Below are 23,072 nucleotides of genomic sequence, written 5' to 3'. Positions count from 1 at the left end.
GCTTTACTATCCCATGAGGTCATGGGAGAGGATTTGTGGGTGAGTAAATTAGGAAATTTTTTTATTCTGAAAGTGAACTAATCCTTTAACGGACAGAAAATTTAATTTTCCAAGACATTAACAGTGCAGAAATTACAGACTTCACCTTTTAAAATAGTTCATAAAATAAAATAATGGGTCCGCTTCTCACAAAAAGCTGTATATTTTTGCATTTTTAAAAAAAATGAACATTCTGCATTCATTTTCATTGAATAGAAAAGAGCGGCTTGGACATTTCACAGAGGATTGGAACAACATAAGGTTGAGCTGTGTGAATCTTTCATGAGAACATTATCTCTAGAAAGCACTCCAGACTCAGGTGAAGAGGAGATCACTGAGTTCAAGCCAACCCAATCTTATGAGAAAAACATGAAGTTATGAGCTGATTTCATATGCGTTTGTATGATGAACACTTACGAATTGCCAGTGTGAGCTGGTTCAAGCAGTATACTGTAGATAGACACTGTGTTGTGTGCAGATTCTCAAGTCTTGCATGTGTTTGTGTTTATTTGGGGTAACAGGGTTTGATGAAAGAGCCCCAGGCCAGAAGGAAGAGGTTTAATGAGTGGGGTAGAGAACACAGTGATGGATGACCTCATTTATTTGTGTGTTTGAAACACTGGTCACTTCCTTCCTAAAGGCTGAACATCCTGGCCTTCAGGAAGGCTTCTCTCTCTCTCTCCCCCTTTCTCTCCCCACAATTTCTTGGACCCATAGTTCTCGTGCACACAAGTGGCCTCTCTACTTGCAGCATTTATAATGTGATGTCTTTTTCTCAGTCACAGAGAGTTTAAACTCCCCCAGTTGCACACATAACAAAGCAGCCAACACTGTTATTTCCGCCCATGCCAAACTGACTCCTCCTTTCCTATCGAACACTACCAGCAGTGTGCCGAGAGGATCTGCTCGGGCTCAACAAATCAGCCTGAAAGGAATTCCCCCTTTACTCCCAAACATGGAAAGACTGACAGTTGGACTTTAAACTGTAGCATTGTGTAACTATTCTATCCAGACACTGTGCAAATCAATGGTCGTGATTAAAAAGATACACATGTGGGAAGTGTGCACAATCAATGCGATCATAATTTACAAAAATCATACAGTTGACGGTAGCCATTGACTTCCATAGTATGGAGGTCAATGGCTACCGTCAAGTGTTCGGTTGCCAACATTCTTCAAAATATCTTTTATGAGCAAGAGAAGAAAGAAACTCATACAGGTTTGAGGTAAATGACAATTTACACTTCCAAGACAAATTTACTATAGGAGTGTCCCCTTTAATAAAAGACTTCAACAATGACCGCATCATGATATTTTGGATTAAAGGAATTTTATATTAATATTCTGATTATGAATGCATTCTGTTAAAGTTATATTGCCATAAAATGATCTTTTTCTAGAAATTCTACTAAAATTGTTGGCATATGATTATATTAATCAGATTGCTGTGTAATGTTAAGCCTTACTGAGAATATCTACTGTCAGTAAAATTAATAGATATTACAAGGTGAAGGCAGTTATGAAATTTCACACAAATGGTAAGGAGATAGATTGGTGAGTTTAAATTACCATACATTGAATAACATTTATTTTGAAATAAAATGGCGAGAGTGAACATCTCCAATATTTTTCTAAGTACTTTTAAAAGAAACAAAACTTCATGGGGAAGCGTGTAACTTCTGCACCACTAGAATTGCCAATAAATAAATCAAAAATCAATGCAAATACATCAAAAAGTTTTGCAGTTTATTTAGTCAAACAGAAAATGTTCAGCCAATGCTTTGTGTCAGGCTGGATAGATGAGGTCTCTGTGGATGGAAAATGAGAAAGCAGATTTACAAAATCTGCAATAATACAAACATTATTAGTAGTTATTCATCAAATAAAACAGCTGAGAACTCCATTACCTCCAGTGCTACAAAAGAGCAACATGATATTTCTCTAGGTGTGCATTCTGTTGTGTAACTATAGCTCATCTTCAGTCTGTCTATCTGTGCATAAAGTGCAGATTCAGTCTTTTTTAATCTTTTTATAGCTCGCCAGTTATGAAGCTGACAACAGCAGGGGAGCTGCTCAAGCTTGGTGGATGATTCTAGATAACTTTTGAAACAGATTAGGAGTCTAAAAATAAAGCCCATCATCTAGGAGGAGAGAGAGCCAGGTGACTGTCCTGCTACTGCTGCCAGAATTACATAGTCAACGTTAGAGAGGCACGCTGAGCTCATGCTCGCTTCTGCTCGTGCTTAGTCTTCTTATGAAGTACAAGCCGGTATGCCAATTAACCATACTTCAGCGGAAAGAAGTTCTGAAAGGCTTCAATATAAAATCAGAATTATTTTCTTTCCTAATAAGTAGGTCTGTGCACAATTCGCTGTTATTCCAAAAGTAAAAACATTCAAAATCTTCCAAAACACTATGCCATAATGCTGGGGTGTCGTAGGTAAAGCTATGCAGAAACCTGATGCATAGCTTTACTAGGCCTATCCGACCTAAAAAATTTAAAACAGTCATGTGCGAAATGCTGCAAAAGACAAGACGCGATTACAATGGACATACACATCTGTCTTGTGCATGTTTACATAGAAAAGTACTGACAACAGAAAAGTAGTGCACTGGAGTGGAAACATGTGTTCCGTGTGAACCTTAGTAGGTCCCAAATTATAGTAGGCCTAAGCATTCCAAAAGTACACGTATGGTGTAAATTCGAAGTGCACACTCTAATGCCTAATACTGCCCACAATCCGTTGGACACAGATTTGATTAGAACTACACGAATAAGAATAAAAAAAACGTGTTAAACTACAAAAAGTTGCATGCATGGTAATAGTTCCATGCTGATAATCCTTAAAGTTCGGGGGATTTTAAAAACCCTAACCGCAACTATGAGCAATAGTAATAGTTATGAGAGCACTAATAATATCATGACCATCCAATAGCAATCCAACGATAAGCTGCTGGATAAAATCAAGTCCCACCCTATACATTATTTCCAGCTGTACAATCACTCACATTACCAGAGTTAAATGCATTCTGTGTCAAGTTTTTTTTTAAAGGAGATGGGGGAGGGTCAATGGTCTGCGCAGCAGGCCTTACATTCAGCATTCCTTCTCATCAGACGGAAATACTCCACATAGTCGCCCATCAGACCACATACTCCAGAGCTGCTTGAGACCATTACGTTACAGAGTGCAGACCGACACTGTGACATGTGACAGTCTGTCACCCCGAACCATTTCATCTGACATTAAAAAACAAACACACAGGAATACCCTTTGCAGCTGACACTCTGATCATGTATCTGTCACGGTGCACACAGCAGGGAGGAACAAGGAACACGGAGACGAGGAGGTAAACTCAAATAACATACTTTACTGATGAAGGCAGGACAAGGCAAGGCAGACATCAAACACCGGTGAGAAACGAGTCGACCAGACGAAATGGCACTACACAGACAGGACTTTAATACTTAACTCAAACACACCTGGAAACGAATAAACTACTAATGACATAAGAGGACAGGAAACAAACCAAATATGGGCATAGAAACACAGGGCACCCGTGGAAACAAAAGACGCACACAACAGAGGACTGACAGTATCAGGGCAGCGTTGGCTAGGACCGGCTCTGTCTCAGTAGTGGGCGGCGCTTCTGCTGCTGCCCATGTTTGCTCAGCATGCCTCAACAGTACACCAGGGTCTTTGCAGGGGAAAGTAAACACTTCAAAGTGACCAATTGCAGTCTACAAAGTGAGCATGCAATATGTGTGTTGTGTTTAAAGTAACAGTTCCCCTGAAAAATGAAAACGACTGTCGTCACACACCTGTATGACTTTTTAGTTTTCCATGGAACACAAAAGATATGCTCTTTTCACAAAAATCATGCTTTTTAATGCAGTTAGTCCTTATGGAGATGAGGCTTTTAAGGTGCAAAAGTTCCATAAAAATTATATATAAAAGCTGTCCTTATGAATGCACTATTATATGTAGGCATGCAATAGCTTTGTGTGTGCAACAGACTTAATATCATAGTTATTAACAGTTATTCAATGAGAATTTTCCTCTTCAGTATGATGTTAACCGTTGTGAACAAACCATTGAATGAATCAAATCAGCCACATTGATGTAAGGAATCGCTTACATCTGTTAAAATGGATCACCTGATTCCCTGAGACTTAAAATAACAATTCGATTAAAGGAATAGTTGACCCAAAAATGAAGATCTGTTGAAACTGTACACACCCTCAGGCCATCCAAGATGTAGATGCTTTTGTTTCTTTATCACAATAGATGAAGTTTAAGAAATTTAGCAGTACATCACTTGCTCACCAGTGAATCCTCTGCAGTCAATGGGTGCCGTCAGAACGAGAGTCCAAACAGCTGATAAAAACATCACAATAATCCACAAGTAATCCAGTCCATCTATGAATATCTTGAAGTGCAAAGATGCATTTTTGTAAAAAACAAATCCATCATTAAGGCGGTTCAATTTTAAAGCGTTGCTTCTGGCCAAAATAGCGTCTATAATTCATAATAATGCTTCTCCAGTATTTTTCTCCTGATTGAGATGAGATGCCAAGTCCTGTTGGAAAATGAAATCTGCATCTCCATAAAGTTGGTCAGCAGCAGGAAGCATGAAGTGCTCTAAAACGTCCTGGTAGACGGCTGCGTTGACCTTGGACCTCAGAAAACACAATGGACCAACACCAGCAGATGACATGGCACCCCAAAGCATCAATGACTGTGGAAACTTTACACTGGACCTCAAGCAACGTGGATTATGTGCCTCTCCTCTCTTCCTCCAGACTCTGGGACCTTGATTTCCAAAGGAAATGCAAAATTTACTTTCATCAGAGAACATAACTTTGGACCACTCAGCAGCAGTCCAGTCCTTTTTGTCTTTAGCCCAGGCAAGACGCTTCTGACGCGGTCTCTCGTTCAAGAGTGGCTTGACAAGGAATGCGACAGCTGAAACCCATGTCTTGCATACGTCTGTGCGTGGTGGTTCTTGAAGCACTGACTCCAGCTGCAGTCCACTCTTTGTGAATCTCCCCCACATTTTTGAATGGGTTTTGTTTCACAATCCTCTCCAGGGTGCGGTTATCCTTATTGCTTGTACACTTTTTTTCTACCACATCTTGTCCTTCCCTTCACCTCTCTATTAATGTGCTTGGACACAGCTCTGTGAACAGCCAGCCTCTTTAGCAATGACCTTTTGTGTCTTGCCCTCCTTGTGCAAGGTGTCAATGGTCATCTTTTGGACAACTGTCAAGCCAGCAGTCTTCCCCGTGATTGTGTAGCCTACAGAACTAGACTGAGAGACCATTTAAAGGCTTTTGCAGGTGTTTTGAGTTAATTAGCTGATTAGAGTGTGGCACCAGGTGTCTTCAATATTGAACATTTTCACAATATTCTAATTTTCTGAGATACTGAATTTGGGACTTTCATTAGTTGTCAGTTATAATCATCAAAATTAAAGGAAATAAACATTTGAAATATATCAGTCTGTGTGTAATGAATGAATCTAATATACAAGTTTCACTTTTTGAATGATATTACTGAAATAAATCAACTTTTTCATGATATTCTAATTTTATGACCAGCACCCGTACAGCTGTCTGGCTGTTTGGATTCTCATTCTGTTGGCACCCATTCACTTCAACGGAAAAGAGAGTCATACAGGCTTAAAGCAACATGACAGAGAGTAAATAATGATAGAATCTTCATTTTTGGATAAACTATCCCTTTAACCTTCTTCAAAGTGACAGCAGAGTGCATACTTCTAAAACATGAGAAGGGAACATGACCTAAAACACTGAATACCAGGCGGTCAATCCAACGCATAATCATCTGCATTCAGAATTCTCCCTCTATATCTCACGGTCCACTGCAGCACTGTCTCTGGCTGCATGAAGCCGTGTGGAGGACTGATTTAATTATCACAAGCAAATTACTCAGTATCATCAGTTGTTTCTCACTATGATCCAGAGGCCGAGGAATCCAGCTCTGAGTCACTGTTGAAACAACCTCCCCTGGTTTTGTAAGATGTGAGGCCTCACAAACCATATTGTTCACTGACCTTTAGCTGCTCACAGTATTGTGCAGACTTACAGTTCTCAACACTCCCTTCCAAATATAGCCTCATATATATTTAACAATCACTCGGGGGTCTTAAACTGCAGTAACAGGCATGACTCCCTTCATAAGTGCCACTCAACACTTCATGCTGTTCAGCTACACCTCAAAACCACATATAAATGTCACAACACTTCAGTATTTCACATAAAAGACTCCAGTGAACCATTGGAATTTGCATAAATTTACAAATTAACTTTCTGATTTAAAAATGACATGTTTTTCCAACTTGAACTTGAAATTTCTTAGTGGTTTTTTTTTTTTTCGTCCATACATTGCAAGTCAATGGGCTGCAATGTTTTGGGCTCCCAATGTTCTTCAAAATATCTTCTTTTATGTTCAAAGGAAGAAAGAAAGTCATGCAGATTTGGAATGACATAAGGGAGAGTAAACTATGACAGAATTTTCCTTGTATTGGTGGACAATCCCTTTAACTTCTGTTAAATGGTTTGGTTTGTATGTAGTTGGTCTGAAAGTACTGCAGGGCCGAATAATCAAAATGGACCAATTATTTAGAAATGTAACATCCTTGAATAATTCACCACCCTTTTTTCTTTTCGGAGCATCTATAAACAAGTCTCTTAACTACATGAGCAAAAAGCGGTCAGAGAGTCTGAGAAACCGTTTTCTCTTGAAACCTGCAGGGCAACTCTTTGCTCCAATGGAAAAACAAGATCTTGTCTGGATCACTGCAAGTGCAAGAACTGTCAACCAAAGAAAATTGCAGATGAACATTTATATTCATTCATCTAGCAGATATTTTTATCCAGTGTGACTGAAGAAAATCACAAGCAGTTTATTTATTAATGTACACAAACAAAATAAGAAGTCAAATGAAGAAATACAGAGGAAAGAACAATATACATCCTTTTTCAAAAATAGAAGTTATTACAAGAAGTGCCTCTGCTTGTGATCACGAGTGTTCGCAGAAGAGGTGTGTCTTCAGCTATTCCCTGAAAGTTGTGATTGCCACAGCAGATCATATGCCAGAAAACCACAAGTGGAAGTTTTCATTTAGCATTTTCTGATTTGATGCATCACATTACAAATGATATTATCAGCATCACAATTTGAGATAAAAGTTGCTCAGAAAAATGAACATGAATGTCAGAATGTCTAATTTAGAATGTCAGTATTTGGTTTAACTCTTGAGCTGCTGGAACTTCATAAGCTTGTGTAAACCTGATGATCATGTTTTGAAAATTATCCAAAGAGCAACTTGATTAATTATTAATAATTACTTAACTATTTGATTAATGACTTTTTTCAACTTCAGTATTGCATCAGACTTTGGAAAAAAAGGTTGGGAACCACTGGTCTACACTATGTTGTTTTACTATAGAGTGGGTGTGCTTGACTACAGAGGGTCTGAAGCGTGTATGAATATGAGCTCCACTCTGAGTTCCTGTGCTGCCTACAGCAGTCTGTGTCTGGAGAAAATAAAATAAAGCAGGAGGCTTCTATTGTAGTGAGACCAATCTTTGAATCTTTCCTTTAAAGTAATTACTGCAAATACACCAGCAAATACAGCGATTTTATGTCACGCAGGACACTGAATATATGCGCTACTCTGAAATGAAACTACACAGACCAACAAAAGCAGTATAATTTCCATTTAGCCAATACTAACTAGAGTGGATATACAGCGAAGAAAAACAGTGAGAATATGTCTTATTCAAATGACCGTAACTGAAGAACATGTGTTTTGCATTCACAAGCAGGTGAGAGCAACGTTTCTCAATCACAGCAGTGCACATTTACTTTAAAGGGGTAACATCCTGAGTAACCAAATTTCGTTTATATTTTACAATAAAAGAGCTTGATGTACTATGAAAATGTAGTAACTGTCAAAACTTTCTCCTCAGTCCAAGAAGGACATCCATTGAAACTAAGCTGCAAAAATGACTCATGAACTTCAGCAACTCAAGATGTCACAAAGATTAATGCATCAACACATTAACCATCGACATTTACAGTGACGCCCACCAGAAACCTAATGTCACTAAATCATGACTATTTTCATAAGGACTAAAAGTGGTGGTTGCAAACAAATTCTTGCCATTGGTTTAGCTCCCCAAAACACTATGGTTTATTAATAAGGCAAACGACATATGAATGGTTTAGAGCTGTGTTTGCATATTAAACTGGGATAGAAGAAACTGTTTTAATGAAAAAAATACACACTTCAACATTAAATGCACACAAACTCTATGGACATGAAGGCAACTCCCACCACAGATGTCAAAAGGATCAATAGTGTCAACATTTCAGTTTGTGGCAGCATTTTGACAGGACATTTGACCCGTTTTCATTCCATCTGACTCGCTGTGCTGAGTTTCCTCTCAGGAGAGCAGCTTTATAAACAGAGAAGCAATCCATATTTGAAGCAGCTCCCTGACAGTGAGGCTCCAAGCTGCATCTCCAACCTGCTAAACAAGTGACTGATTGTCTGCTGGAGGTCAGACGTTTTCCTGTTAAGCAAGCTGAGAGTGGACTCTCAGTCACAGCGTGCCCAAAAACATGTGATACCCATCTAAATAGTTTCCAGCATGATATCAGCCTGAATCAGGCCATAGAAGCCCTTATTGTGCTCTTGGTATGAGCCTGATGAGCATCAAGCAGAACAGAAGGTCAGCAGATGGGCCAATCATTGCAAGGAAAAAAACACTTTTTGGAAAAGTTCAAAAATTGCATTTGTCATCATCCGTAATGCTAATCACTTTTTTTTTTTTTTTTTTTAAATATAACTACAAGGTATTAACAAAAAGTAGCTCACTACACTGAATCTATATGAAATGTCTGTAAAGATACAGTTTGATTTACTGTGTTGAATTTTCTGTGTTGAATTTTCAAATGTGATTTATCCATATATTGATTTACACACTGCATTGCATTTTGTTTTAGGGTCAAAAGGAAACATCTGTAAACATAACAGAAAAGGTAATGGTAATTTTTCTAGGTCATATTCATGTTTTTTCTATAAAGTATATTAGAAGGTGATAAAAACTCTAATATGTGACTATCAGATATATTTCTTAGATAATACCAGATAATATAATTATTTTTTTTTACTGAATACAGCTAAAAAAAAAAGTCTACCACTATAAATCTACCACTAATATATATATATATATGTGACCCTGGACCACAAAACTAGTCTTAAGTCGCTGGGGTATATTTGTAGCAATAGCCAAAAATACATTGTATGGGTCAAAATTATCCATTTTTCTTTTATGCCAAAATTCATTAGGATATTAAGTAAAGATCATGTTCCATGAAGATATTTAGTGAATTTCCTACCGTAAATATATCAAAACTTAATTTTTGATCAGTAATATCCATAGCTATGAACTTCATTTGGACAACTTTAAAGGCGATTTTCTCAATATTTAGATTTTTTTGCACCCTCAGATTGCAGATTTTCAAATAGTTGTATCTCGGTCAATGGAAAGCTTATTAATTCAGCTTTCATATGATGTATAAATCTAATTTGCGAAAAATTGACACTTATTGTCAATTTTATTGACACTTATTGACACTTATGGTTTTGTGGTCCATGGTCACATATTGAAGACACTATTATGAAATCGTACTCGGTCACTATCGTAACCTTGGTTCCCTGAGATATGGGAAAGAGTACTGCGTCAGCGAAGAGTCAGTGAGGAAGAAGCTTCGTCGCTGAAGAGAAGCCATAGGCTCGCTCATCGCCGCTGCCGAGCCATTGGTTCGATTTTATAGCACTGCACGAACCAATGGACGTACAGTTTCACTGCGTGATTGAAAAGGCTTCAGTGAAGAGGAAAAAAGGAGTTTTCCCCTACAAGCGTCTTACGACGCAGTACGAGTGAAACATCGACAGGGAACTAGCATTTAACTAAATATTTTACAATATCAAAACATATTTATAAACCGCAGAGAGTGCTTTAATCATTTTGAATAGGCTAATCAAAATACACACAAAAAAACCCTTTATATATTATACATTTATATTATATTAATCCATCCACTATATTAAAAATAAACATGTTCAATTTTTCTGAGCTTGCATCATTGTGCTAAAAATAAACAAAGATGATTCTGGACTATATTACCCTCTGAACTTCAGAGTTTATCTTATCTGCTTCCAACAAGATAACAAACCCAACAATAGTCCTCAAAGGACGGCAAAGATTCCATCACATCACATCCGCCTCAAGTGAGGCAAAGGTCAGAGGTCAGAGTTCTGCTTATTTGAGGAGCCAGGGAAGGAAGTGCAGAGCAGAGGAGCTGATGAGATCCAAATGAAAGAAGGAAACACTCATGTCTGGGACTCTTCTCTGCTTCTGTTAGCCACATTTACGGAAAAAAACATTTTTGATATGCCGCTGATAACATTGTGACGTGGCTGTATGTGATTAACCAGCCACAAGGGCACCTGTCTATACATAGCACACAAAATAAGTCTTGTTATCAGGAATACAATCAACGTGTCATGTTTAGCACCACTGGCACTCTGTAAACCTGAAGGAAAACACCTTTACATCACTTCCTGCCATCATCACAACTTTTTTGCACTCATCGTTACAAAAAGTCCCAGTTGTTATGACGTTATAAAAAGCCTTGTTTCTCCTTAATGAATGAGTTTTAAACAGGGTTGTTTCCATTAACTAAAACTAAAACTAATGAAACATTTCTGTTAATTGACATAAAGCTGAAATAAAATAAAATACTAAATAAAATACTACCTAAACTTAAGCTAAATGAAAGTTGTTGCCTGGGCTGTTGAAGCACTAAAATTACTAACTGAAAATAAATAAAAACTAAAACTGAATTAAAATTAACTGAAATAATAAATTAATGAAACCTAAATAGCAGTAGCTAATATATTTAGGTTTATAATTTTTTTTTAAATAAATAAAAATAAATAAAAAATTACTAAAAACTAAATTAAAATGAAAACTGAAAAATATATTAAAAATATAAATATAAAAGGATATAAATAATACTAAAATTACACTGTGTAAAAAAAACAAACGGAAGACTTCCTGTGAAATATCTGGTTGAACAGGATGCTGTCAGGTTTAAACGGCACACAGAGATGGCGGTGTTTTGCATAATCATCAGAGGGTGTCAAAGCAAGTTAAAAAAAAAATCATAAAGGGAAGTGTTAGGGTTGGGTATGACTTTGTCCTCAAGCCTTCACATGACTTCATTGTAACAGCACTCAACTCAGCGGCAAATACACATCTGCCCAGTACTTCACTCTATAAAAACTTTGTGCATGTCTTTACATAAACTACTGTCGGGAAACATTTGTTAATGGAGACATACGGATTTATTTGGATTTATTTATGCTCGATCATATTTTCTGGCATGTTGTTGCACATCTGGTGTTACTGGAATCCCTTCCCCCGATGACAGAGATCATGGGAAAGGAAATGATCTTATCTCAGAAGGTCTGCCCCTTTCATGTGCACTATGCAAATGCAAACTGTGATAAGTGTGTGTGACTCCTGCGCAGGTGAAGCTTGTTATCATGAAAATGAAACTCTGGGAAATAGGCAACAGGGCTTGAAGGTGCAGATCTGGTTCTTGTGGTTTAGAAAGACGTCTAACCCAGGGCATAAGAATGTGGGCTGATGACACAGTTTCACTGTCTACCACAGTGACAGATGAAAAGAATTATTCTTCTCACGTCATTACAAACCTGCATGACTTTCTTTCCTCAGAACACAAAAAGAGAATTTTTGAAGAATATTCGGAGCTCTTATAATGAATGTGGTAGAGAATAACACGAAAGCGCCATTTTTAGTATCCTACAAACACCACCTCACCACTCTTAAGCCATACGATGACAATTTAAAATCCTTACAGACTTGAATCACATGATCCAGTAAAACGGCACATAAACTGCCTCAAATGGTGAAGATTTTGCACATGAATATTCACATTCTGATGTCTGAACGGCAGCAATAAGTTACTTGACTGGACATTTCCAGAAAGTTTCCAACCAACAATTAAATTTTGCTTTGCGGCATCCACAAAACAGATGTTTTTGTGTTTGGAACTGAACAGAATGCAGGGGGTCTTTTTAAAGAACCATTTTAAAAATGACACGCTCATGGCATGAGATGCTAGAAAAAAGTACACACCACTGCACCCAAATAATTTCCACATTTGCACATTTGGAATGCGACTGAAAGGCTCGCACTGTGTTCTCTAAGTAAGTGTGTGATTTTTTTGAGCAACAGACCATAACAATTTCTTGCAGAATACTACAGGAGCCACGCGGCCCCCATTAAGCCGGTGATCTCTGTTATAGTCATAGAGTTTTGTGAGCTGTTGGCAGCTTGGCAAGGCTGTACATTTTCAGTCACCCATAGTTGAGAAGTTTAAGCAAGCGGCCACTTCCATTCACACGTCAGAATCATTTCTACCGCTTTTGTGAGCGCTCACGCTGGAGAGCTGGGAGTGACCTTGAGTGCTGTTGACAACACACAACTACAGCGCAGGGTTGGGAGAGAAAGAAGGAAGAAGAAAACAGCAGGAGGAGAGCAGTAGCCCTCTTACAAACAGGGAAAAACAGCAATTCCAAGCAGGCAGGCTTAGTTTCCTTCCCTCATACATTGCACACACACCAGAGCATGCATGTGTGAGAGTGACACATACTTGTTTACCATGGCTGTGGACAGACAAGACAAGAACAGAACAGAACGAAAGTGCTCTCGTCAGCGCTCCACATGGGCTGTGATGAGTCTGCAGATGTGTGTGCCACGCTTGTGCAAGAGTGTGTGTGAAAATCTGGGCTGCATCCCAGAGCAGCGATCTATCATCTAACAGTTTTATTATTGCTTTGTTTTTATCATGATGCTCGCCGTCAACATGGCAAGTGCTCGTTTGTTCTTTTTCCTGTTTTAGTCTCCAAAAAGAAGAGGCCTCGTGTGGCACATGCTTTTTTCTGCGCTTGATCTACCTCCTGCATATTTGAAAGAGTTGACATAATTTGGCAGACACACAACCGTGCCAAGTTATGACTAATGGAACGGAGAGTTAGCTGGATGGCATCCACATAGTTTCATGCTGGGTATGCTGCACGCCCAAAACGACACATCTGGTGGCATAATGTACAATAGAACACGGTTTTTCAGGTAGAATCAATGGGAAAATCATTTTTAAAGCCCTTCTCAAACCATGGAAGCTTGTGCAATGTGTTCACACTGACCATACGGGAATCTCCTTGTCAGTTATTGTTAGTCATCATCATGCATCCACCTACTCCCAAAAGGCCATCGAAGGCCAAGTCACACAGCTGCACAAAACACACCCTCGGTTTTCGGTTTGAAGTCAAGGCTAGTTTGATTCCGTCCAGACTGCACATGACTTCAAGTAGACGAACAGGGTCGGCAGCCTCCTCAGACTCATGCCACACTGTATGCTAAAGATAGAGACAGGCAAGCTGGCTGACCTATTTAAAAGCGGCCCTTCATCCTCACTGCAATAATATTAGCACACAGGCATAACAACAAATGAGATGAAACAACAGCCCAGGACTCAACATAAACTGCTGTCTGCTGGATTACGCAGCCAGTGGTGATATTCACTGTATTTTGATGTCTAAAATAGCCACATTTACATTGCAAAGGAAGCAGAACTAAATCCACCAAATTCATCTGCAGACAGTGGCAGGGAGGGAATTTCGTGAGCTGCTTGGAAAGAGTTACCTGCTAGGGCATGATAAGCTGCGTTCAAGTCCTTCTGGGAAGTTGCTACTTACAAAATATGATATGATGTGGTGTGGATCAGGGTTAGGGAAATTGACTTTTTCATTTACTGTAGATCTTCCTCTCATTTTGCTCAATAAATAGTTTGTTTCCACAATGATTCTTTAATTGAAAAACCCCAAACTTGCAATATCTGAGCTTAAAGTTGGCATGAAATGAAAATGTCTATTTTGTAAATGCATGTCATAGATCTTCTTATGAGTGATTCAATGATGAACATGTTTACTTTTTTTTTAAATAATTTTGATCTCATAATGTTTCATCAAAATGTCACCACTAAATCTTCTGGTGAAAATGACAGACTTCTCTCTGGTGACGTACGCAGGATGTCTCCAATCATTTAGTCTGTTAAAACCCTGCCCTACCACAATCGACTTCATTCATTTTGAGTGTAACACAAAAAACAATCAATATCCAATGGCTAAAACCAAGTCTTCACTCTAATTTTTTTATTTTCTTCAATAATCTGTTAAACTCAGATGTACATCACAATACGATTAAAAAGATTTTTCTCTACTTTGTTTCATTGTGACTTTAAAAGAAAGTTTTCTAATTATTAATTTCATTCATGTGTGCTCAACCTACAAATAAAACCATTTCGCCATTACTTCAGTGCACCATTAGACTTGGTGAAATCCCCTAAAACTGCATTCACTGTATGATGAGTTTTTTCCTTTGTATCTAAATTTGGCTTCGGTATCAAGCCCACAAGTTGACCGGCCCACCAGGAAGCTCCCTTAAGTCACTCCATCCATCAGCCTGATGTTCCCCACGGGCCTCTAAAGTGAAGAGATTATGAGAGCAAAGCAACAAGATGAGGAAGACATGTGCTTCACATGAAAAACACAACACATGAACCCTCAATGCAAAGTGTATAATAGAAAAGCAAATAACAGATCGAAGCAGCTGTGTAACAGTAAAACAGCTTTGAAGAGAATGATTTGTAATCTCATTGGAGGGGAAACCTCAATCAATGCAAGATGCTACTGATCAAAGCACTTCCTGAGGAAACACCCAAAAATTAGTCCTCAAAAATGACATACTCACACAGTGTTTCACACCACCAACACTGCTTCTGGACTCAATAAACCCTCACCCTCACATTCAGAAACTCTCCGTGTCGATGAGTCTAAGTCGTAGTTACTCAATTAGGCCTATGCCTGTAACTGTGCACAGGACAGGAGTGACAGCAGAGGTAAAAGCGTCTCTACTGAATCTCACTGATCTAAAGAGCTACAACAGCCCTGCAGCATTACCTCACTGTTACAGAAATAATGTTCAGCAACATGACACAATCTGTCAGATTGAACCAAATCAAACAAAACCTGAAATTGACAAGACACACAAAAGTTACATTTTCAGAGTATATGATTTATGCTCCAAAACATACACAAAGTATATGTAAAAGAACACAACATGTTTCCACCCAACAACTGAATTTGACTATTGCTTTAAAAGTACATTACAGAATGTGCTAAAATATACAACAAAGGTGTGAAACACAGCTGCGCTTTGAGCCCAACAGAGCCTTTAGAAATACAGCACAGCCTCTTCATGCCTTACTGTTGATTCATGCTACAATGCTCCATGAATTTATGATTGTTTATTCACATAATGACTATACTTATCTCTTTTTACCTTCTGTGCTGCCACAATTATAACATACTAGCAGGTATTTTTAGATAACATTAAAATTAGTAGTTAGTGCCTGATTAAATTTGAGGAAACGCTGCCAATGAAAATGCTGAGTTCATCGTTACTTTGAAGACAAGCTAATCAAGTCAGTGAAATCAGCAACTAAAATTAAACCACATGAGATCATGCTACTGTTAATAGACCCTCTGGTGCAGAGTTGCAATTTTGATTTATTAAAAAAAGGTAGGTCTAAATTAACTTATTCCAGAACCAGAACCCAAATAGGGATTTCTAAAAGAACATCAAAAGTAAATAAATAAACGTGAGTTATTAATATGTAACATTAAGTGCACAAGGTGATGAGTTTTCTCTTTTTTTAACTTAACAAGCAACATCGAAGGTATTGTTATTGTATGTATGCCTTTTGTGGGTTTTTTTCTCAGTTCACTACTGAAAAAGGAGGTGTGTTGGTGGGATACTTAAAGTGAGAACCAAGTCTTTTCTTTCAAAAGTTGTCAAACAAGTCAGTTAACATGTCTTTTTTGTAAGTGATACTGTTACTTTGAATTTTCTTTTCAACATAATGTGTCCATTTTACACATAACAGGCAGAACTGTGTTATAGAACAGGGCAGCTTTATTTAAATATCAGCACACTTCATTCCATGCAAACCTTACTCGTTGTTTTGCCACCCCTGTTGTGGTAAACCACAAGACCATTGGTGTACTACGGAAATAGTTAATGGTTCGCTATGTTTCTTGTGTGTGGTGACAAAAGATGGCCTTGATGTAATTTCACAACTCGTGCTGAATCTACAGGACACTATTCAGACCTCAGATGAGCTCTTTCTGACTCACAAAGAACTGGTACAAAACATTACTCCGATAAGAATTTCATATCCTATTCTTGTCCCTAGAGCTCAAATGGATGCATGTTCATCTCATAAAAAGAGTCACACCAGACTGCAATAAAACCATATAACATTAGCAGATAGTGAATGAATTGCTGGAGGCCACCAAGCTCTGTTATTATATTTACGTCACTGCTTTCCCAATAAATGGTTAACTCTCATTAGCTATGTTTACAGGCAACCAAATAACCAATTAGTAATTCGACTGATGGCTCTGAATGAATAGCATTTATGAAAACACCGCAATTGCAATTTGAATGAGCCAAATCCAAAATTGTAGATCGATCAATAGAAAAGAAATAGAAAAAAATAAGCACTTGAATCTGACTTTTTTCTTGATTGAATTTAAAAATACCTGATGCATACGTTTTACTTCTTACAAATGTGTTTTTCACCGACTGAATATTTACTAAATATTTGCTAAAAATACTCTTCTAACATATAACCACTTTTATTCACGCTTTGAAATGCAGAATGACACACCTGCACAAAAACTGCCCACACCTCCCAACGACCGGGCGCTCTGTCAGTCTCCAGCCGACGTAAGGAAGACCCTATCTAGGATTAACCCACGCAAGGTTGCGGGTCCTGACAACATACCTGGCCATGTTCTGAGAGACTTTGCCCACAAGGCTGTGTGCTCAGCCCACTGCTCTTCACACTGCTGACCCACGACTGCACTGCCAAGTTCAGCTCCAAACACATCATCACGTTTGCTGATGACACAACAGTGATAGGTCTTATCAGCAACAACGATGAAACGCACTACAGAGAGGAAGTGGCACAGCTGGCCGAATGGTGTGGCACTAACAATCTGTCCCTCAATGGGGGGAAGACAAAGGAGGTTGTGATGGACTTCAGGAGAAACTCCGTTGACCACCCCCCACTCACAGAGGATCTCACCTGGACCACCAATACCATGTCACTCTCTAAAAAGGCACAACAGCGCCTAAACTTTCTCTGCCGGCTGAAAAGAGCAAGTCTCCCTCCACCCATCCTCACCACATTCTACAGAGGCACCATTGAGAGTGTGCTGACCAGCTGCATCACTGTCTGGTACGGGAACTGCAGTGCTGCTGACCGCAAGACCCTCCAGCGGACAGTGAACACAGCTGCAAAGATCACCGCTGCCCCTTTCCCCTCCATCCTGGACATTTTCCTTACACGATGCTCCAGCAAAACCAACAGCATCGTGAAGGACTCCACCCATCCCTCCCACAGTCTCTTCCAGCTCCTACCATCAGGAAGACGGTACCGGAGCATCAGAGCCCGCTCCGCCAGAGTGCTCAACAGCTTTTTCCCCCAGGCTGTGAGAGCCCTGAACTCAAATCACCCCGCCCCCCTCTGAAACCCCATGCAAGCCCCTACCTCCTGAAACATGGACCACCCCCCACCCCAAGCCTTACTACACCAAAGAAAAAAATTGTATGGAACTTTTTTGTGCAATTCGAAGTGTGCTACACACAGGTGAGTGGGCCTGTACAAACCACCTGTAGTAACACACTCTCCTCTATGTGCACTAGACACTTTACACACACTGTACACAATCCTACAAAAGACGCAATATATGTATGTTTACATGCTCATGCACTACAAATCATCCTGCACTGTTCCCCAACCAGCTGCTTGACTCAAAATGTTTCTCTTTGCACATGTACAGTATTTATGTGAAGCATTCGTATAGTTTGTATTTTTTATATTTAATTTTTTTAGTTTGTATAGGGTAAATATTTATATATAGTATACTTATAGTTAAAATCTAGTTTAGTATTGTTGTGTATAGGTTTATAGTGTTTTTTTACTTCATTGTTGTATGTCTGTATTTATGTAGCACCGTGGTCCTACGAGGCACGAGATTTCGTTCCACTGTATGTCCCCACATGTAGCGGAATGACAATAAAGCTCAACTTGACTTGACTTGACTTGACTTGGTACAGTAGTATATATCTTTCTTTTTAGATATGCCATCAGGGCAAAAATTACTATTATACTTAAGGTAGCTTTGGTGACATTATTGAACTGGCTTTCTCCAGTTCTGAATGTGGTGACTGTACATTGTGCACAAAAGTTTTGCTTGGAAAAAATATAATGCACATGAGGATAAGATTGCCATTCATATTGAAAAAAGAAGTGCATGTAAACACCTATTCAGGATTACTGGTCATTGTAACCTGCTGTCAGAGTGAAAGCGCCCATTTGAAACACTGCAGTCTTCCATTGAACAGACAAACAGGTTGATCATGCCACTGGTTAAGCCAATGTTGTTATATCAAAAACAGTCGGGCCATTACAACAACCAGACTGCAATTTGGCATCGAAGAAATTACCCACTTTAATAAACAGTTTCTCTGCCAGAAATGTATTTTAAATAGGGATGCTTGATAGAAAGCAAAACCACATGTAATGAAAGCGATCCACTCTTGGTAAGACAAGCGGACAGTCAGACACACACTGCTGTGTGACTTATCCACACATGATCACGCTTCTCCATTACTTACAGCCATCTGCGGTATCAACCTAGTCCAGCACTATCCTCCCGTTGTCCCTTCCTCTACTGTGCCGACCTAGAGCCCAGTTGGAGCACACCTGCGACACATAATGACGAAAGTCAATCGAGGCCCTGCTTAATCGGGCTTGTTACATCACCATGAATGATGATCCCCTGAATGAGATAATGTTTCGAAAGCATTGCGGGACGCCGCGACAGGCCAGGGATGCCTCGTGCAACTGCATTCAGCACAAACTTTAGAACAGAAGTTCTCACTCTCCAAATAAAATAATTGACTGTATTCTTGACTGTCTCTTGTGTATATGCATGCAAAACATCACCGATTATGTTTCACAGGGGTACTGATTTAGATGCAGGCCAGTAAATGCCTCTTCAAAACACATAAGCCTGGCCTGAAGCGACACACGCCCCCTAAAAGGCTAACATGCAGGCTGTGTTTCAAAACCTGAAAAATGCTGCTGTCACAGGAAGTATGGCATGGAGATGCATCTCAGTTTATACAGCAGTCATTAAATATTCACTTAGCTGTGTCAACGGCTCCCCTGAAACTGGTTTAGATCATTACAAATGACATTATTGTGCCTTGAAATCTTGTGTGAAACAAGTTTATGAAAACGCCATATGACGTTCCATTTGTGCCAGAAACGACTGCTTTGTACTATACATTTGCCCATGTCTACAGTCACTGCATAGGCCTACTTGGTGAGATAAATTAGTGTATGTTGATTTGTCTTCTTTGCTTATGTCATCTTGTCCTTTTGTCCTTCATGTCATCTCATTCTGTTGTTTATAAATGGCTGTTTCCAAAAATTATTGCATTCTGTTTGTGCCAAAAAAGTTTTGACTTTTCTTTATGGAATTTTTAGTGAGAACACACTACTCACAGTATTTATGCTACAAAATGGCTTAAAGGTCCCATATTGTACACCTTTCTGGAGTTTTATTTTAGGTTTTAATGTCCTTAAGAATATACATTTGCGGTATAAGTACCAAAAACCATCTCAATACATTTTTACAGCTCCTCTTTCAGGAGCTCTACTAAGAACAGGTCGATTTTGGCCTGTCTAATTAGTATTCATGAGCCTCTCTTCTGATTGGCCTGTTGTTTTCTGAGTGATGCACGGCCAGGCCAACCACAGGTAACTAGGGTCATGTAGGGCCGACGTCACAATTACGTCACTGCGCTAAGCTGGAAACAAAACAAAGGGAAAACTGGAGGCGGCCCATTCAAACCAGCGCAGATTCGGCTACACAAGGAGCTTAAAATATCATATTGTTGTGATGTTGGGTGCCAGAATCTATATAATACAGCCTCAAATTAGAAATTTTATCGCATACCTGCTGTCACTGCCAGACAAAAAAACGACGACAGCTGTGGTTAAACGCGATAAAAACGAGCGGACTGGACAGAAACTATCGTCAAAAATGCTCACGTTTACAGCGCACGCTTCTTATCAGAAAAGGTTCAATAAAGTGTGGTCTTTTGTTGTTATGCGTGCGTCTAAAGATTTCTTGGATGGGATGGTGGGCAGTGCTTGGGGTGGTGACTGAAGGCGGTGACTGAGTAGTTTGGACGTCACATTTTTACGGAAGTCACAATGGCTTGTGAAAACGCACAGTTACTTTATTCAGGCTGTGTGCATTTTACTGCGGACTGACTGTTTAGAATCTTATATGGTAGTTACATAGTCCCTAGACCTCAGTTATCATGAAAAAAGCCAGGACATTCAGTTTTGACAATATGGGACCTTTAACAGTGCGTATATGCAAATTGATATGCACTTATAGACAAATGTAATAAACAAACTAAAGCATTCAATATTTCAATATTTTCTGGTCACAAATGAAACCTGTACCATACGTTTGTGCTTCAAATACTACTGTGATGTTCCCAGGTCCAGAAACTTAGCAAGGAAATTGGTAAAATAGTCCATGTGACATCAGGGGTTCAGCCGTAATTGTACCAAGCAACAACAATACTTTTTGTGCACAAAGAAAACAAAAATAACAACTTTATTCATCAAATCTTCTCCTCCTCATCCAGTCTGCTGCAATGCACTGCCATTATGGAGAGAGTTATCACAACGCATGTGCTTTCTTCCACATCATGTAAAGGCTGATGCATGTGCATGTTACATAAGCAGTGGCACCATGCACATGCATTGTTTACATGAATGCGGAAGCAAGCGCATGCGTCGTGATACTGTCTCCATTTTTTTTTTTTTTTTTTTGCCCACAAAATATTCTTGTAGCTTCGTAAAATTACAGTTGAACCCCCGATGTCACATGGACTATTTTACCGATGCCCTTGCTACGTTTCTGGACCTAGGAACATTAAAGTTGCATTGCTGTCTATGAAGGGTCAGAAAGCTCTCGGATTGCATTAAAAATATCTTTATTTGTGTTCTGAAGATGAACAAAGGCCTTACGGGTTTGGAACAACATGAGGGTGAGAATAATGACAGAATTTTCATTTTTGGGTGAACTCCCTTTAAGTCAAGGATTTTATTCTGGAGATAAGCTACTATTCTGTAACCATTTTTACAGCCAAAAAAAAAGTTATTGAGTGAGATATGAAATAGTAATTAACGGAGCTGCAGCTTTTTTCAGTTAATATTTGTGCTCAAAGTATGACTACAGTTTTACTAGAACCCCACATGAAAAAGCACACACACGAGATATGTGTTTAGAGCAGACTGGAAGTTGGTTTTTGAACGCCAGGCATATCTGAAACACAGCTAATCAATCATCTGACAAGAATCACTGGAGGAGGCGGGGCATCGATAACCGCTGAACTCACGCTATCACATCACCAAGGACAGTGTAGGAAAAAATAAGTGAATTACTGTTACTTTTGTATGCATGGTAAACACCCAAACACTATGTAACGCACTAGGATCCGAACCATTGGCCCTCTGACAACAAATGCAGCGTTTGACAGTCATATCAGACCTGCAAAAGCAGCAAGAGGTTAGTAGGCTAATATAACTGGATACAGCGATGAAGCATATATCAAGTAAGCTGGACGTATGTAACGTAGGCAATACAGGAAATGCAGGAACATATTGCAATGATACGGTCAGAAACGTGTATATATTCTTTAAAACTGCACAGTGCGCTATAATAACACATATAGATGCATTGATCTCACGACCCGCGTATATTAAAAGCAAAAACAGAAAATTAAACGTTACGAAATGATCACCTACCCTTATTCGATTCACCAGCACTTAAGGAAAAATGTTAACAGCGGAAATCTCCAAATCCCTGTGAAATATCAGTGGTGTATAGCCTGTATTTATTTCATTTTGTCCAACGTGCGCAACAGAATAAACAGCTGCAGATGTCAAAATCTCTCAGTCTTGAGGCTCTCGGTGATAAAAAAAAATCCAATGTTAAGACATTGTAGAGCAGTTGATATGACTGTTCCCACACAGCAGCGAGTACATTCCCACACACGGAGAGAGAAACGATCGGCTCGGGTAAGTTTAGTTTTGGTCTGCCGGTAATTCAGTTTCATAGACCTGGAGCCCCGCCTGCGTCGACCGAGACTCGCACACACACACTGGGAGGAGCAGAGACTCATACACACACACACTGGGAGGAGCAGAGACTCATACACACACACACTGGGAGGAGCAGAGACTCATACACACACACTGGGAGGAGCAGAGACTCATACACACACGCTGGGAGGAGCAGAGACTCATACACTGGGAGGAGCAGAGACTCATACACACACACTGGGAGGAGCAGAGACTCATACACACACACACTGGGAGGAGCAGAGACTCATACACACACACACTGGGAGGAGCAGAGACTCATACACACACACACTGGGAGGAGCAGAGACTCATACACACACACTGGGAGGAGCAGAGACTCATACACACACACTGGGAGGAGCAGAGACTCATACACACACGCTGGGAGGAGCAGAGACTCATACACTGGGAGGAGCAGAGACTCATACACACACACTGGGAGGAGCAGAGACTCATACACACACGCTGGGAGGAGCAGAGACTCATACACTGGGAGGAGCAGAGACTCATACACACACACTGGGAGGAGCAGAGACTCAT

General features: G+C 39.5%; 1 protein-coding gene across 4 annotated transcripts in view; it reads right to left on the bottom strand.

Annotated features, from left to right (window-relative positions):
* The window catches only part of LOC306851762 (inactive rhomboid protein 1), a 53,575-nt gene extending 30,997 nt beyond the window's left edge, over positions 1-22,578 (bottom strand). Inside the window, exons 1-2 of one of the 4 annotated variants that reach the window (XM_079388198.1) lie at positions 22,194-22,527; positions 18,974-19,061 (exon numbers count right to left, since the gene is read on the bottom strand). The gene's annotated coding sequence lies outside the window, so the exon portion shown is untranslated. Of the gene's footprint in view, positions 1-18,973; positions 19,062-22,193 lie in introns of all 4 variants that reach the window. The other 3 variants (XM_079388196.1, XM_079388197.1, XM_079388195.1) reach the window with 3 other exon arrangements.
* Between the last annotated feature and the right edge of the window lie 494 nt (positions 22,579-23,072).

Source organism: Barbus barbus (assembly GCF_936440315.1).
Source record: "Barbus barbus genome assembly, chromosome: 3".
Classification (NCBI taxonomy): domain Eukaryota; kingdom Metazoa; phylum Chordata; class Actinopteri; order Cypriniformes; family Cyprinidae; genus Barbus; species Barbus barbus.
Note: the sequence above shows the minus strand (reverse complement) of the source record. Positions and strands in the feature narration are given on the sequence as shown.